Source organism: Pogona vitticeps, chromosome 1 (assembly GCF_051106095.1).
Source record: "Pogona vitticeps strain Pit_001003342236 chromosome 1, PviZW2.1, whole genome shotgun sequence".
In the NCBI taxonomy this organism is placed as follows: domain Eukaryota; kingdom Metazoa; phylum Chordata; class Lepidosauria; order Squamata; family Agamidae; genus Pogona; species Pogona vitticeps.
Genome location: NC_135783.1, coordinates 32,725,717 through 32,739,868, shown reverse-complemented (window position 1 = coordinate 32,739,868; position 14,152 = coordinate 32,725,717). Strand labels below are relative to the sequence as shown.

At 39.6% G+C, this 14,152-nt stretch overlaps 1 protein-coding gene across 2 annotated transcripts in view; it reads left to right on the top strand.

The window, feature by feature from the left end:
• Positions 1–14,152, top strand: part of ESRRG (estrogen related receptor gamma) — a 611,234-nt gene that overhangs the window by 21,122 nt on the left and 575,960 nt on the right. The gene's annotated exons all lie outside the window — the stretch shown is intronic.

Here is a 14,152-nt window from a genome sequence, read left to right as displayed (position 1 = left end):
AAAAATGACACCAATAAATTAATCATATTACCTCACTTTGGTGTGAACAGCATATTTGTTGCTTAATCTAAAAATTACTTACTACCTCATTCTTTAAAGTGGCATAAAAATTATACATTCTGTATCTATACTTTCCCCTTCTTGGATGCACACCTTAATGTGGTGAAAAGGGTTGAGTGTGTAAGCGAAGCTCAGAACAATGCCATCGGGAGGCCAGACTCCATTATGCACCTCGACTTCTAGCTGATGAAGCTAGAGAGTCTAGCACATCTCAGATGAAGACCTTATCTCTCATCAGTCGATAACTACTGTAAAACCCAACAAATACACCAGAATAGCTAGGTTCTCTTGTGCGAGTTTCATCCCATGCAAAGTCAAAACACTAGAAGAAGTCTTGTTGGATCAGGTCAAAGCCATAGTAGCCAGCCAGATCCCTTAAAGAAATTCACTTAGAGGACAGAAGAGCATCTTTCCACTCATGTTCCCAGACAAATGGTATCCAAATGCAGAAATCAGAAAATTAATAGAAAATGGTTAATAAACTCAGATTAGTCATCCTTCAGTCTGGAGAGACTATGGTAAATAAACTCAGTAGCTGTCTGTAAGAGTTAACTTTTTTTCCACCAGGCTTTTCATTTCCATTCAGAAGCATACTGCCTCTGACGCTGGAAGAATATATAACTAGACACTACTGTACCTTATCCTTTGTGACTATAGGCTTTTAAAGCAGTAAAACCTCTGAATCTGTGCACATAAAGACAGGAGTACCTCTTCTGGCATTGCTTTGCCCACATAACCAGCAAAGAATTTGACGAGAAGAGGGTTCTTTCTCATGTGTAGAGTCTACAACCTATGTGAGCAGAACCTTTTCCTCCTAAAACTTTGTGCACCCTGCCAGCCATCAGAGTTGGGCTTTCCTGTTAATAACTTCATGCGCTCCAGCTCAGCTTCTTGACTCATATCAGTTTTTATTAGAGTTATAGCAGCAGTTCCCTCTATCTTTCCTCCATAGTTCCACAGGGTTGAGTTACAGTCTCTAAACTACTTGTCAGCTTGGGAGCCCATTTAGTCTCACTGGAATTCTCACAGAGTCCAGCTTCAGGAAGAGAAGGCTTATGTCCAGGACACACCACTTTTAGAAAACACTTGTATAAACAAGCACAAGAACTCAAGCCTCTGCAGCACTTCTCTCTCAGTCCCTTTCCTCAATTGATCTCCAAAGCTGCATAACCATCTAGGCTAACATAGCCAAGCACATTGCTGGAGTCTCCACTGCATGGTTCCTGTTGCAAGTCAATAAACCTGGCAACTGTGAACATCTACTGACATCCTCTTCTTCTAAGATAGAAAACCACCCCTTGCAGTCCCCATTCTGTTCTTTTATTCTCCAGCTGTCTCTCATCAGGATGCTGTCTCTACTGCAGCTGCAGGGAATCCCACCTGCTAGCCTGATCCTGAGGCAACTCACTCACCCTCCTCCTGGCTGCTTGCTACCTGTGGTCTGGAACCAGATGGCTTGCTAGGGGTGCATGCTTGCATCCCCTCACAAGTTCCTATAGAGAAACATGGTCCATCACACAGCCTGGGCCCAATCTTTGCAGGTCATCATTAGCACTTTGACTTGAGCCCAGAAACAGATGGATAGCAAATAAAGTTTTGCAAAAATGGAATCATATGCTCCCTGTAACAGGCTTCAGTCATAATTCTTGCAGCACCATTTGAACCAACTGATGTTTCTGACCATTCTTCAAAGGCAGCTGTTGCACTAACCCAGAAGGGATGCAAATACAAGTGTCATTTGTAACCAGATCACACATTTCAAGGAATAGGCATAGCTGACACACTACTCTTTAACTGTGCAAGCAAACACACTTCTTCTCACTAAAACCTGAGCATCTATAATGAGGGTTGAATTCAGGAGCACCTCCAGCTGTAAACCTGAGTTTGTATATTGATTAAATGTTTTTAGAATAATTAATCAATTAGATCTATTGATTTACTTTGATTTGGATGATCTGATTGATGTACTTAGGATACATAAAAATAACATCTATCAATTTCAAATGGCAACCAAATTTAACCTTAAATCTCATTCAAAAGATAGCCATGAGTCTTCTTAATTCATGAAGGTTTGAAACATTTTTGTTATTAGACACTAGTAAACAATAGCTTAGGAACACTGATAAACAAGAAGGAATTTATGATATCAATGAAAATAGAATGAATGCATCTAAGAAAAAAAGTTTTACTGAAGGAGGACATTGCTAATGTGACCAACTACAAGAAGATAAGTAGGATAAATGAGCAAATATGGGCCAAGATGGTAATAATTGTCCATTAATATATTACAAAACATACTGAGGGAATTAGATAATGAAAGTATATAAAGAATACTTTCTAAAGACTGTTCCGAACATTTTTTTATGTTAAAGCTTTTTGGGTCACATTGATCTTTTAAAAAAACTTGAAGCAGATGTTACTGAGTTTTTGTTTGTTCGTTTTACCTTTTGGTAATGTTAGGTTCAATGTTAATCGGTTCAATTCTATTTCAAATAAGATGATTTCATGAAAAAACATAAATGTTTTGGGATCAGTTTGTAGTTTTGTTATATTAGTAGTATCTGTAATCATGTAGTAGTATAAGTTGTTGTCTTGGCTAGGATGATGTTTGGTCTTTAGCACTAATTCAGGATTGAGGTGAACAATCAAGAAGAAAACCTCCAATTTAGGAAGAACTGTATCAAGCACATTCCAGCAATGATTGTAGCAAAGTGGATTAGTCCTGATTTAATTCTTAGCAATTTAAATGTTTACTTACTATACAATAACCAGCTAAATTCTGTACATGTATTCAGGACTAAGGGACGTGGTGGCGCTGTGGGCTAAACCACTGGTTCTTAACCTTGGGTTACTCAGGAGTTTTGGACTGCAACTCCCAGAAGCCTTCACCACCAACTGTGCTGGCTGGGGTTTCTGGGAGTTGCAGTTCAAAAACATCCGAGTAAGAAAGGTTAAGAACCACTGGGCTAAACCGCAGAAGCCTGTGCTGCAGGGTCAGAAGACCAAGCAGTCGTAAGATCGAATCCACGCAACGGAGTGAGCTCCCGTTGCTTGTCCCAGCTCCCGCCAACCTAGCGGTTCAAAACCATGCAAATGCATGTAAATAAATAGGGACCACCTCGGTGGGAAGGTAACAGCGTTCCGTGTCTAAGTCGCACTGGCCATGTGACCACGGAAGATTGTCTTCGGACAAAAATGCTCGCTCTATGGCTTGGAAACGGGGATGAGCACCACCCCCTAGAGTCGAACACGACTGGACAAAAATTGTCAAGGGGAACCTTTACCTTTATTCAGGACTAAACCCGTATGTAACAGTTTTCAGCCACTTCTGTATTTCAGAGATTGCAAAGCACAATTCAGTCCCTTGCAACTATTTTCTGAGCTATAAATCATAACTTTATTTCAAAAGCCTCCTGACCTTTATAAATACCCTCATCTTTGATTATTGATTATGAATATTGATAACAGCACAAGAAGCCTGCAGGCCAGATGGTAAACCCCCACAGGCCACATCCACACTGTGGGTCAGAGGTTCCTTGCAACTGATGTGAGTCTTTTTATTAAGCAAAGATTGCTGCTTACTTTTTCTTACTCCTGCAGTCTCCCTCCATTTATTTATTTATTTAGAATATTTATAACCTGCCTTTCTCCTAAAAAGGGCCTGAGGTGGTTTACAGCAGTGGTTCTTAACCTTTGTTACTCGGATGTATTTGAACTGCAATTCCCAGAAACCCCAGCCAGCACAGTTGGTGGTGAAGGCTTCTGGGAGTTGCAGTCCAAAACTCCTGAGTAACCTAAGGTTAAGAACCAGTGGTTTACAGTATTAAAAACAAACATGCCACCCCCTTAGTATTCATGGGATTCCTCAACTTTTTGCATCAGATTTTTCGGGGAGGGCACCATAATTTCAGTAGAGTTGGGAGCATCTTGTGACTGGAGTCCAACTCAATGCTACTCGGAAGACAAACCAGCATAGTAAAAATAAAAAGTAAGTTCAACAGCTGTGTTTATCATACAATAAAAAACAGGGTACAGCCTCCCCCCCACAAGTCAGAAAACGATAGGCTTAATTTAGAAAGGAAGGTTAGTTCTGATTTAAGTCCATTATCATGCACATGTACACACTTATGGACATGGAACTGATTTTTATCTGTTCATGACAATATATAAAAAGATATAAAAGGAATAAAATAAACTGGAAATTAGGCTGGAAAAGAAATAAGCTAATTTCATCAGATAAAATATATGAAGTATTCATGCAGAAGTATTAACTGTTCTAGAAGCACAGTGGCTTCACCATATAATAAACTGCTTTTCTTATAAGTTATTTTGTGAATAGTCTTGATGTTAAATGGAGTACATAATAGATTCCAATCATGTATGCTCAAGTCCCAAAAGCTTAAAACATATGTTTTGCCTTCTGAAGTTACCCAGGCTATAGGCTACAGATTGATTATATTCAGAACAGTCCATTGTAATGCATGGCTTTATTTTTGAATACTGTGAAATTTACAACCTGATTCTGTGAATCACTGGACTCACATAAGTTTCAGTATAAGAATGTCAGCACTATTAGATCATAGTTGGCACCATAGCCACTGACCCTATTATATTAGAGCTTTCATTCTGTTACTGCTTTGAAATATTTCTTTCTACTTTGAAATATTTCTTCCTGGCCTTTTTAACAGCAACTGATTGCCAACTAATACCATAGTTATGGATGAATCTGGGGTCTAACTTCAGAATGAAGTTTCTTTTAGTAATTCTTTGATATCCTGAATCTTGTAATAAAGCCACATTCACGTGGCCCAAGAGAGTTCATTCCACCTTTCTGCTCAGAACAAGGGTGTTGATGGATAAAGTAAAACCAAATGATGTTGATTCTCTCAAAGAATAGGTTTAAAGTGGTTACGTCCAACTAGAGTTTAGAGTTGAATATAAATGGTAGGCAGGTTCTTTATAGGACTTTGAGCTTCATTCTGTAAGAGAAATTATCTGAATCCAACAGCAGCAACAATGAAATAGAAAGCAGTATTATCTTAAAACAGGATACCACAGTCATTGTTCTATCCTTTGTTCATGGATAAAATCTACAGTGCCTTGTATTTGCTGTGTAGCTCAGTAAACATGCATACACTTCCCCTAGTATTTACATTTTCTAGAAATATGAATACATACCTTGCATATTCTTCTTTTAACATTCTGGGTGTAAAGGCAATTTTAAGTAGTAGGAGTTGTCTCAAAATGACTACAGATGAATGTTTTATCATGTCAAAATATAATTAGGATGAGAATAAATGGAATATCTCAGGTATTTAGAAAACAACTGAAGCCTTTAGAAAACAACTGAAGCCTTATTTGCAAACAGGCAAGTCCTCACATGTCTTCTGTTTGATATAAGAATAAATATAGATCAGATATATGAGTGAGGAGAAAGAATGGATTTGAGTGCCCCAAGAAAAGAATTGGAGAGCAACTCAAATCTTGAATATGAGCTGTTGACACTCTCTTTGTTGCAAAACTCACTTGTTATACTGATTGTGTATTTGCAATCACATGAATGTACTGTAAGTACGTACTGATGTACTGATATCTGCAGTCAATTGAATAAGGCCTTGTATATGATGTATAACTGGAATTTGATTTTAAAATCTCTATGTCAGTGTCTACATCTTTTTCTTTAGTTTGCATTCCACTATGAAAATAATTCTCTAGTATCTAACTGAATAATGTGCCTGCATTAATCTTACCATTGGGATCCATTAGTACAGGTCTGTTTCCTCTAAAAATCAGGCATTCACAACAGCAGCTTGTTAACAAGTAGTAGATATCCATATTTTCCTTTGCTCACTGAAATAAGTATGCCTCTAGTGGATCTTCTGCTTTTTCCAAAATAGACACTATTGTGGTCCTAACACAGCTCCAAAGATCAAAGAACTTAATATCTCTCTTTCCAATCCCTTTTAAAATAAAGTTCTAGGCTTTATTGTTTATCATATTTTCATATTTTAACACCTAAATTAGTTGTACATGGTGGTGCTTCTGATTTTTTTCAGCTGACAATACTAGGCAGCTCATGATCATTCCAGTTGGCTGGAATAAGATGCTGACATGAAGATGAGGAGGGGACAACTATGACTTGCCACACTTCCCAACACGTTGTCATTTTAACGAATGAAATGAATAAAACCTATATACTAGCTGAGACTGTCTTATTTAGCTGAGACGATCAGTTTGCTGTTGCACCTATGGAACAAATTCCATTTCCTTGTTTTAATATTTAAACATATTTTTAAGGCTGTCCATTTGAAGAAGAAATAAAGACCCAACCAATATACCAGCCATACTGACATCCTCATCTCAGTCATGTTATCTTTAAACATAGTAGATCCTTCACGATGTCTGAAACAGGGAGCTCTATGTCAGTGGTTCCTAACCTTGCCTAACTCAGGTGTTCTTGGACTACAATTCCCAGAAGCCTTCACCACCGGCTGTGCTGGCCAACTTTCTGGGAGTTGCAGTCCAAAAACATCTTGGTGTTCAAAGTTGTGAATCACTGTTTTAGGTGAATATCGGTTTACTAGTCAGACGCATGGGTTATTCTTTGATACTGGTAGTAAACTGGTATCTGAAGTCAGAGCTTCAGATATAACAGGAAACCGTGACTGAAACTGTCTAGGACTTAAGTGCCAAAGCTGATGCATAAGGCAAAAAGAAGAGATACAGAGAGGAGCATGCAGGGCAGATGTATGCTCCCCACTTATTAAACACTAATCTCTGACACTTCATCTGCACATGAATGGAAAAAGATGCTTGTTTGAGTTTATGTTTTGGTATAAATGAATGGACATGAATGGAAAAAGATGCTTGTTTGAGTTTATGTTTTGGTATAAATTTTAATTAATATGTGCCAACACTGCTGCAGCTTTTAACAAGTCCCCTTTCTCTGTACAGGTCTTATTAGGCAGTAATTCCCACCAGCCTCAGCAAATGCATGACCTATTGGCTGAGCCATACAGGTTGAACGAGACAGGAGTTGTAGCCCAACACATATTAGGATCTCTAAACTGGGGAAGATTGGCTAAAATTACCTTTTGTCTATTTGAATACACTGAGTATTTACACCTTTTCTATATTGTGAATAAACTATTTTTATGTTGTCAGTATCCAATCCAAATGACTCATAAATGTCATATGAATGTGCTTTACTCCATTGTCCATGTATCCTCCTCAGCACCACTTGGTTTAATTTTCCAATGGAAGAGAAGTTTCTAATCTATAAAAATGTCTGCCACCACTCTGTTTCCTTTAACCCTCACAAGTTTCAATTGCTTTCCATAAACATTCTATTTGACCAAGTCAGGATTCTGCTTATACATACACCTGAAGGATGTGTGTGTGTGTGTGTGTGTGTGTGTGTGTGTGTGTGTGTGTGTGTGTGTGTGTGTGTGTGTGTGCGCGCGCGCGCGCGCGCATATAGTGAGTAACTTCTACACAAATGAGCATTCATTTAAATACCTTTTTATTTTTTCTTACTCCAATTGGTGTAATTGGCCTTTTTTAAACAAGATGACACAAACTGAATTAATAATTTCTCGGACAAGGTAAATCATAGAATCACAGAATAATGGAGTTGGAAGAAGCCTACAAGGCCATCAAGCCCAACCCCTTACTCAATGCAGGAGTACAAATCAAAGGATATCTGCCAGGTGGTTGTCTAAATTTCTTTTGAATGCCTCCAGTGCAGGAGCACAAACCACCCCTCAAGGTAATTGATTTCATTGTTGTACTGCTCTGATAGTTAGGAAGTTTTTCCTGATACTCAATTAAAATATCCTGCACTCTGGGATGATCAATAACAGATCCTGCCCCTCCTCTGTATAACCATCTTTCAAGTATTTGAGAAGTGCTATCATATCTTTCCTCAGTCTTCTTTTCTCAAGGCTAAACATGCCCAATTCTTTCAGTCTTTCCTCACAGGGATTGGTTTCCAGCCCCCTGATCATACTTGTTGCCGTCCTCTGAATTGTTCCAATTTGTCAGCATCCTTCTTGAAGAGTGATGTCCAGAATTGGACACAGTACTCACAATGAGGCCTAAAAAGGTAAATTTAAGGTTCCCCTTGACAATTTTTGTCCAGTCGTGTTTGACTCTAGGGGGTGGTGCTCATCCCCGTTTCCAAGCCATAGAGCAAGCGTTTGTCCGAAGACAATCTTCCGTGGTCACATGGCCAGTGCGACTTAGACACGGAACGCTGTTACCTTCCCACTGAGGTGGTCCCTATTTATCTACTTGCATTTGCATGCTTTCGAACCGCTAGATTGGCGGGAGCTGGGACAAGCAACGGGCGCTCACTCCGTCGCGTGGATTCGATCTTATGATTGCTTGGTCTTCTGACCCTGCAGCACAGGCTTCTGCAGTTTAGCCTGCAGCGCCACCACATCCCTTCACAATGAGGCCTAACCAGTGCCAAATAGAGGGGAACTAGTACCTCACTGGATTTGGAGACTATATTTCTGTTAATGCAATCTAAAATAGCATTTGCCTTTTTTGTAGCCACATCACACTGTTGGCTCATATTTAGCTTGTGATCTATGATAATTTCAAGATCTTTCTTGCTTCTAAGTATTGCTGAACCAGATATTGTAACTCTGTGTTTGATTTCTTTTTCCTAGATGCTATACTTTGCAATTATCTCTGTTAAATTTCATAGTGCTGTTTTCAGCCCTATCTAGATCATTTTAAATTTTATTTCTGTCTTCCAGGGTAGTAGTTAGTCCACCCAATTTTGTTTCATCCACAAATTTGGTTAGCACCAAATTTGATACAGGTTAGCAGCCCCGATCCACATTGCTAATAGAAATGTTAAAGAATACAGGGCCCAGGACTGAAACCTGGGTTACTTCAACCCAGTTTGAAAAGGAGCCATTAATAATCACCCTTTGTGTACCATTCTGAAGTCAATTCTGTATCCACCTGACAGTTGTTGTATCCAGTCCACACATAGTTAGCCTGCTAATCAGAATATCATGGGAGACATTGTCAAAAGCTTTGCTGAGGTCAAGATATACTATGTCTACAGCATTCCCTTTGTCTATCAGGGAGGTTACCCAATCAAAAAATGAGATCAGGTTAGTCTGGCAACATTTGTCCTGGACAAATCTGTGCTGGCTTCTAGTTATTACTGTCTTGTTTTCTAGGCATTTGCACAATGACCACTTTACAATCTGTTCCAGAATTTTGTCTGGGATTGATGTCAGGTTGACTGGTCTGTAGTTCCCAGGTTCCTCCTTTTTTCCCTTTTTGAAGATATGGTCAACATTAGCCCTCCTCGAGTCATCTGGCACCTCACCCATTTCCCATGATTTCAAGAAAATTGTGGATAACAGTTCTGAGAGTTCTTCAGACAGTCCCTCCAATATTCTTGGATGCCATTAATCCGGCCCTGGAGATTTGAATTTGTTGAAGTTAGTAAGGTATTAAATTAATAAATTAAAAGGTGCCTTCTTCTTGGGAGGAAAGCGATGACAAATCTTGACAGCATCTTGAAAAGCAGAGACATCACCTTGCCAACAAAAGTCCGAATAGTCAAAGCTATGGTTTTTCCTGTCGTGATGTATGGAAGTGAGAGCTGGACCATAAAGAAAGCAGACCGCCGAAGAATTGATGCCTTTGAATTGTGGTGCTGGAGGAGGCTCTTGAGAATCCCCTGGACTGCAAGGAGAACAAACCTATCAGTTCTAAAGGAAATCAACCCTGAATGCTCACTTGAAGGACAGATCCTGAAGCTGAGGCTACAGTACTTTGGCCATCTCATGAGAAGAAAAGAGTCCTTGGAAAAAACCTTGATGTTAGGAAGGTGTGATGGCAAGAGGAGAAGGGGACGACCGAGGATGAGATGGCTGGACAGTGTCTGCGAAGCAACCAACATGAACCTGACACAACTCCGGGAGGCAGTAGAAGACAGGAGGGCCTGGCGTGCTCTGGTCCATGGGGTCACGAAGACTCGGACACGACTAAACGACTAAACACACAGTAAGGTATTCCTTGACTATTTGTCCAGATGCAATCCTGTCCTGTCCAATTGAACTTCACATTTGTCTGGAGGTCACAGTCTGTCCTTTGGGGAAAGACTGAGCTAAAATAAAAACTGAGCACTTCTGCCTGCCATACACCATGATATTGTGATTGGCATACACTAGAATATCAATAGGATGGCCATCCTTATCTATTCTTGCACCCTGCTGAGAGCTAACCCATCACTGTGGGAAAGTTGGGACCAGTGAAGAGATTAACCAAAAAAACAAACAAACAAAACCCAAGGGACCTGTTTCTATATTTTCAAATCTCAGATTATTTTTTGTATCCCCCTGCCAACTGTATTTCTATTTGACTGCAGCTGCTAGATTTACAGTATTGAATCCTATGTGTGCTTCAAGATACTAAGTATTAGGAAATGGCTAGGAAACCGTTAAGGTTTCAGTCGCAAGCAAGGCAGCTGCAACAGTATTAGGCACAGAAAACATGCTGATGAGAAGTCTGGTGATCAGCAGCCTGGAAACAATCCTCAGGCAGAGAGGTCTGCTAATCAGCTGGCTCTTGGGTCAGCTTAGTAGAAAGGGGAGCTGAGGGACTGAAACAGCAGCAAGCCTCGAGCCCTTTCCATGATGCCACACACATTGCTCATTACTGCTGTATGTTACATGACCAAGAATACTGTTGTTCTGGATCATGGATAAAGCAGTCAATTCCTTTGGATCTGGGAGAATGTTTTGCAACAACTGTATTTCGTTTCTTTTTGTGTTATAGAATCTTCACTTAGTCCATTAAAATTGATATGCATTGGAAGTGTGCATTTTCCTCATCCTATATCCGACTCTCTGGCCCCATTATTGTCAGAGAGGATCAACTCAGTTTTAGAGTTTAGTGACTCTCAGCAAATATATATTTCCCATTAATGTATATGTCATAAAACAAGTCAGCATGCTTCCAGTAAAGTTACTGCTGAGCTTTAAATCACAGTTGCATGCCTTCCTGTTTAGATTTAGTTAAGACTTTCATTTTTGTAATGATGCCATAAAATAGTTGTGTTGCTTGAGATGGACATTGTTCTCATTCATTTTTAGACTGGTAGTGCAGCTTTGCCTGTTGGAATGTAAGGGCATGATCAGGCAGTGGGAGGCATATATGTTCGATTGCACTGGAGAGGGTCACAGGGAACAGTATCTCTTAAAGTGAACCTTCCATCTGTTGAAGAATCGCTCCAGACTGGGCCCTAAGAGTAGCAGCCTTACAGCTGGGTCAAAGGAGTCCAGCTTAGGTATGAATCAGGGTTGGGCTGGAGCACAACTCCCCATAAGTCATGTGACTGTCAGGAAACAGATTGCACCAGGCTACTAAACAAGCAGCCCAAAATTTGATCTGTTTCTCCATGTAGCCACACCCTAAGACAACCAGAATCATCTTGAAGCATTCAAAGAACTATATTCCATTGGTCATATTGTACAAAACATTTGTTCAAGTTTATTAGATGTCTGTTACTGAGGCAATATTATTGACATTTGATCAGTGATAGAGTAGATATTGCAACTTATAACGGCATACTGTATATTAAGGCTATATTTTTTTAAAACAACTAGTATATTTGATGCCTTTAAAAATCCTTTCTCATGGAATGCTACCAAGTAACTGACCAAAGTAAATCCCGATTTAGTGAACAAAGGTTATGCTGGAATTAAAATTAAGAAAATAATTTTCTTGATTTCTTGATTCTTCTCAGCACATGCATATAATACAGAATGACTAAGATACAGAGCTTGGGAAATGTTTTGGATGAAAATTTCCAGAAACCTCCAGCCGTTCTTATCATGCTGGCTGAATGTTAACTTTTGGATGAGATGGGACTGGGGGATACTGGGTCACCATTTCACATCCCACACATAAAAGTGACATGTACATCACTTTTCCACTAGACCCCTAGCTTGGTAAGTGGCAAGACCAGAGCAGCACCCCTTAGGGTTGTAAATCAATTGAAAATATCTACTCTGTTAATAATTTTACAAATTCTTCTAATTAAATAAGAAATCAGAAAAACTGGAAAGCGTTGTAGAATGAACCTATTCCATATCAGGTCAGGATATCTGCCTCCTGAACTTCTCCATAAAAGTCCTACAGAACTTTATAGATCTCCAGGGAAAAATGCAGAAGCCTGGTATTTATCTCAATTAAGGGATTAAATTCACAGCTGGTATTTATCCCAATTAAGGGTTCATTCAGAATGAAACCAGACAGTCATTTCCAATAGTATGAAAATTCATCTGGGTATCGAGGTATAAGTCTTCTCATTGCTACAATAATTCCAGGCAATGTCAGCTTGTCTAATTCCACAAGCTTTGTTTATGTACATTGCTTCTATGTTCCCTATGGACAAAAATTCTTAAGATAGTATGAAGTTAAAATGCATTGAAAACATGTTCAAAGTTATGAGAAAAACTGTAGACATAATACTTTAAAAATATTAGAAAACTGAACTTAAGTTGAAGGCAAGTACTTAAGTCAGAAAAATATATTTCAACTGTAAATTTTTAGCTAAAAATCTACAGAGGAAAATCCATGATGATTGCTGTTGATATCTGATGTGTGTGGTATAGCATAAACCTTTCTATGTTGATGAGCTGAATGTTGAATTTGTGTGTGTGTGTTTAATCTCCCAATACTTATAGGTCTTTTACTTGGTCACAGCTCCTTACAATTTGTAGAAAATCTCTTTTCCAGGGGCCTGGATATTTAAGAAATATTTTTTTTAAAATAGGAATTGCCATTGTTACTGTACTTCTTGTAACTCCATGGGTTTGTAATTTAGAATCTGGCAAGCAGCCATTATGACAATAATGTCATTATTTTGACAAAAATTCTGCAGAATTTAAAGGACTAAGGCTTCATCACACCAGAATCCTGGAACACCAGAATATTTTAGCTATAGGACCAGCAAACTTCACCTTGATATTTACACATTTATACAGCATGTTCAACTGTCAGGATTGTTATGGTACTGAGAACTGCCTGGCTGGAGAACCTCAAGGATATTTAGAAAAATGAAATGTAATTCTTATTGAACAAATGTGCTGTATTTATAAATAATTATAGATACAACTGGCTTAAAATGAATTCCAGTTCTTATTAGGTATAAAAATACTTCATTTTGGCTGCAGTGCTAAATTCAACAGTCAGCAGGCCACTTCGAATACAATGGGATTCTCAGAATTTCATTTCATATTCTCTTACCCTACTTTGTTCCCTACTCTGAACACTGCTAATTCTGACAGATACCATTGCATTATATGAGTACTCATAGTTGAGGGCTGTTCCTCATATTCGCTTTCGTTAGAGGCCTATATGATTCTGAGTGTTTAAAGAGGCTGTTCAGAAAATGCAAATATAAAGCAATTATTAGAATCTTGATTCCTTAATTATTTCCATATTTTTACATGGTATAATTACTTCACCCACCACATTATTTGTTCAAAATACTACCATGGTCGCACCTAAACGCCCTCTCCGTTGCAGAGACCGCCCGGCACCCTGGTTTAATCGGGACCTCCGGGCGAGGAAGCGGGTCAGGAGACGGCTAGAGCGCAAATGGAGAAAGGTCCCGACGGATTTCAATAGGATAGCTGTCAGGGTCGCTACTAACCTTTATCTTGCTAAGGTAAAGGCTGCTAGTAGATCATACCTCGCTAACCGGATAAGCGAGGCGTCCAACCAGCAGGCGGAGTTATTCCGTATAGTACGCGACCTATCCGGAATTGGTCTGGGCGATGGGCCTCCCCCTAGTTTTTCGCCGGACCAATTTGCAGCATTTTTTAAATCAAAAGTGGAGGCCATCCGCCGGGACCTCTCTCCTTTTTTGAGCACAGTGAGTCGAGCTGAGATGTCCAGCGCTCCGTCTTGCCCGGTGATCCTGGACACCTTTCAGCCTGTTACGCCTGACACTGTCTCCAGGGCGCTTGACCGCTGTCGTGCCACCACCTCCTCTTTGGACCCTTGCCCGGCCTGGCTAATCAAAGCAGCCAGGCCGCTAACAACGGAGTGG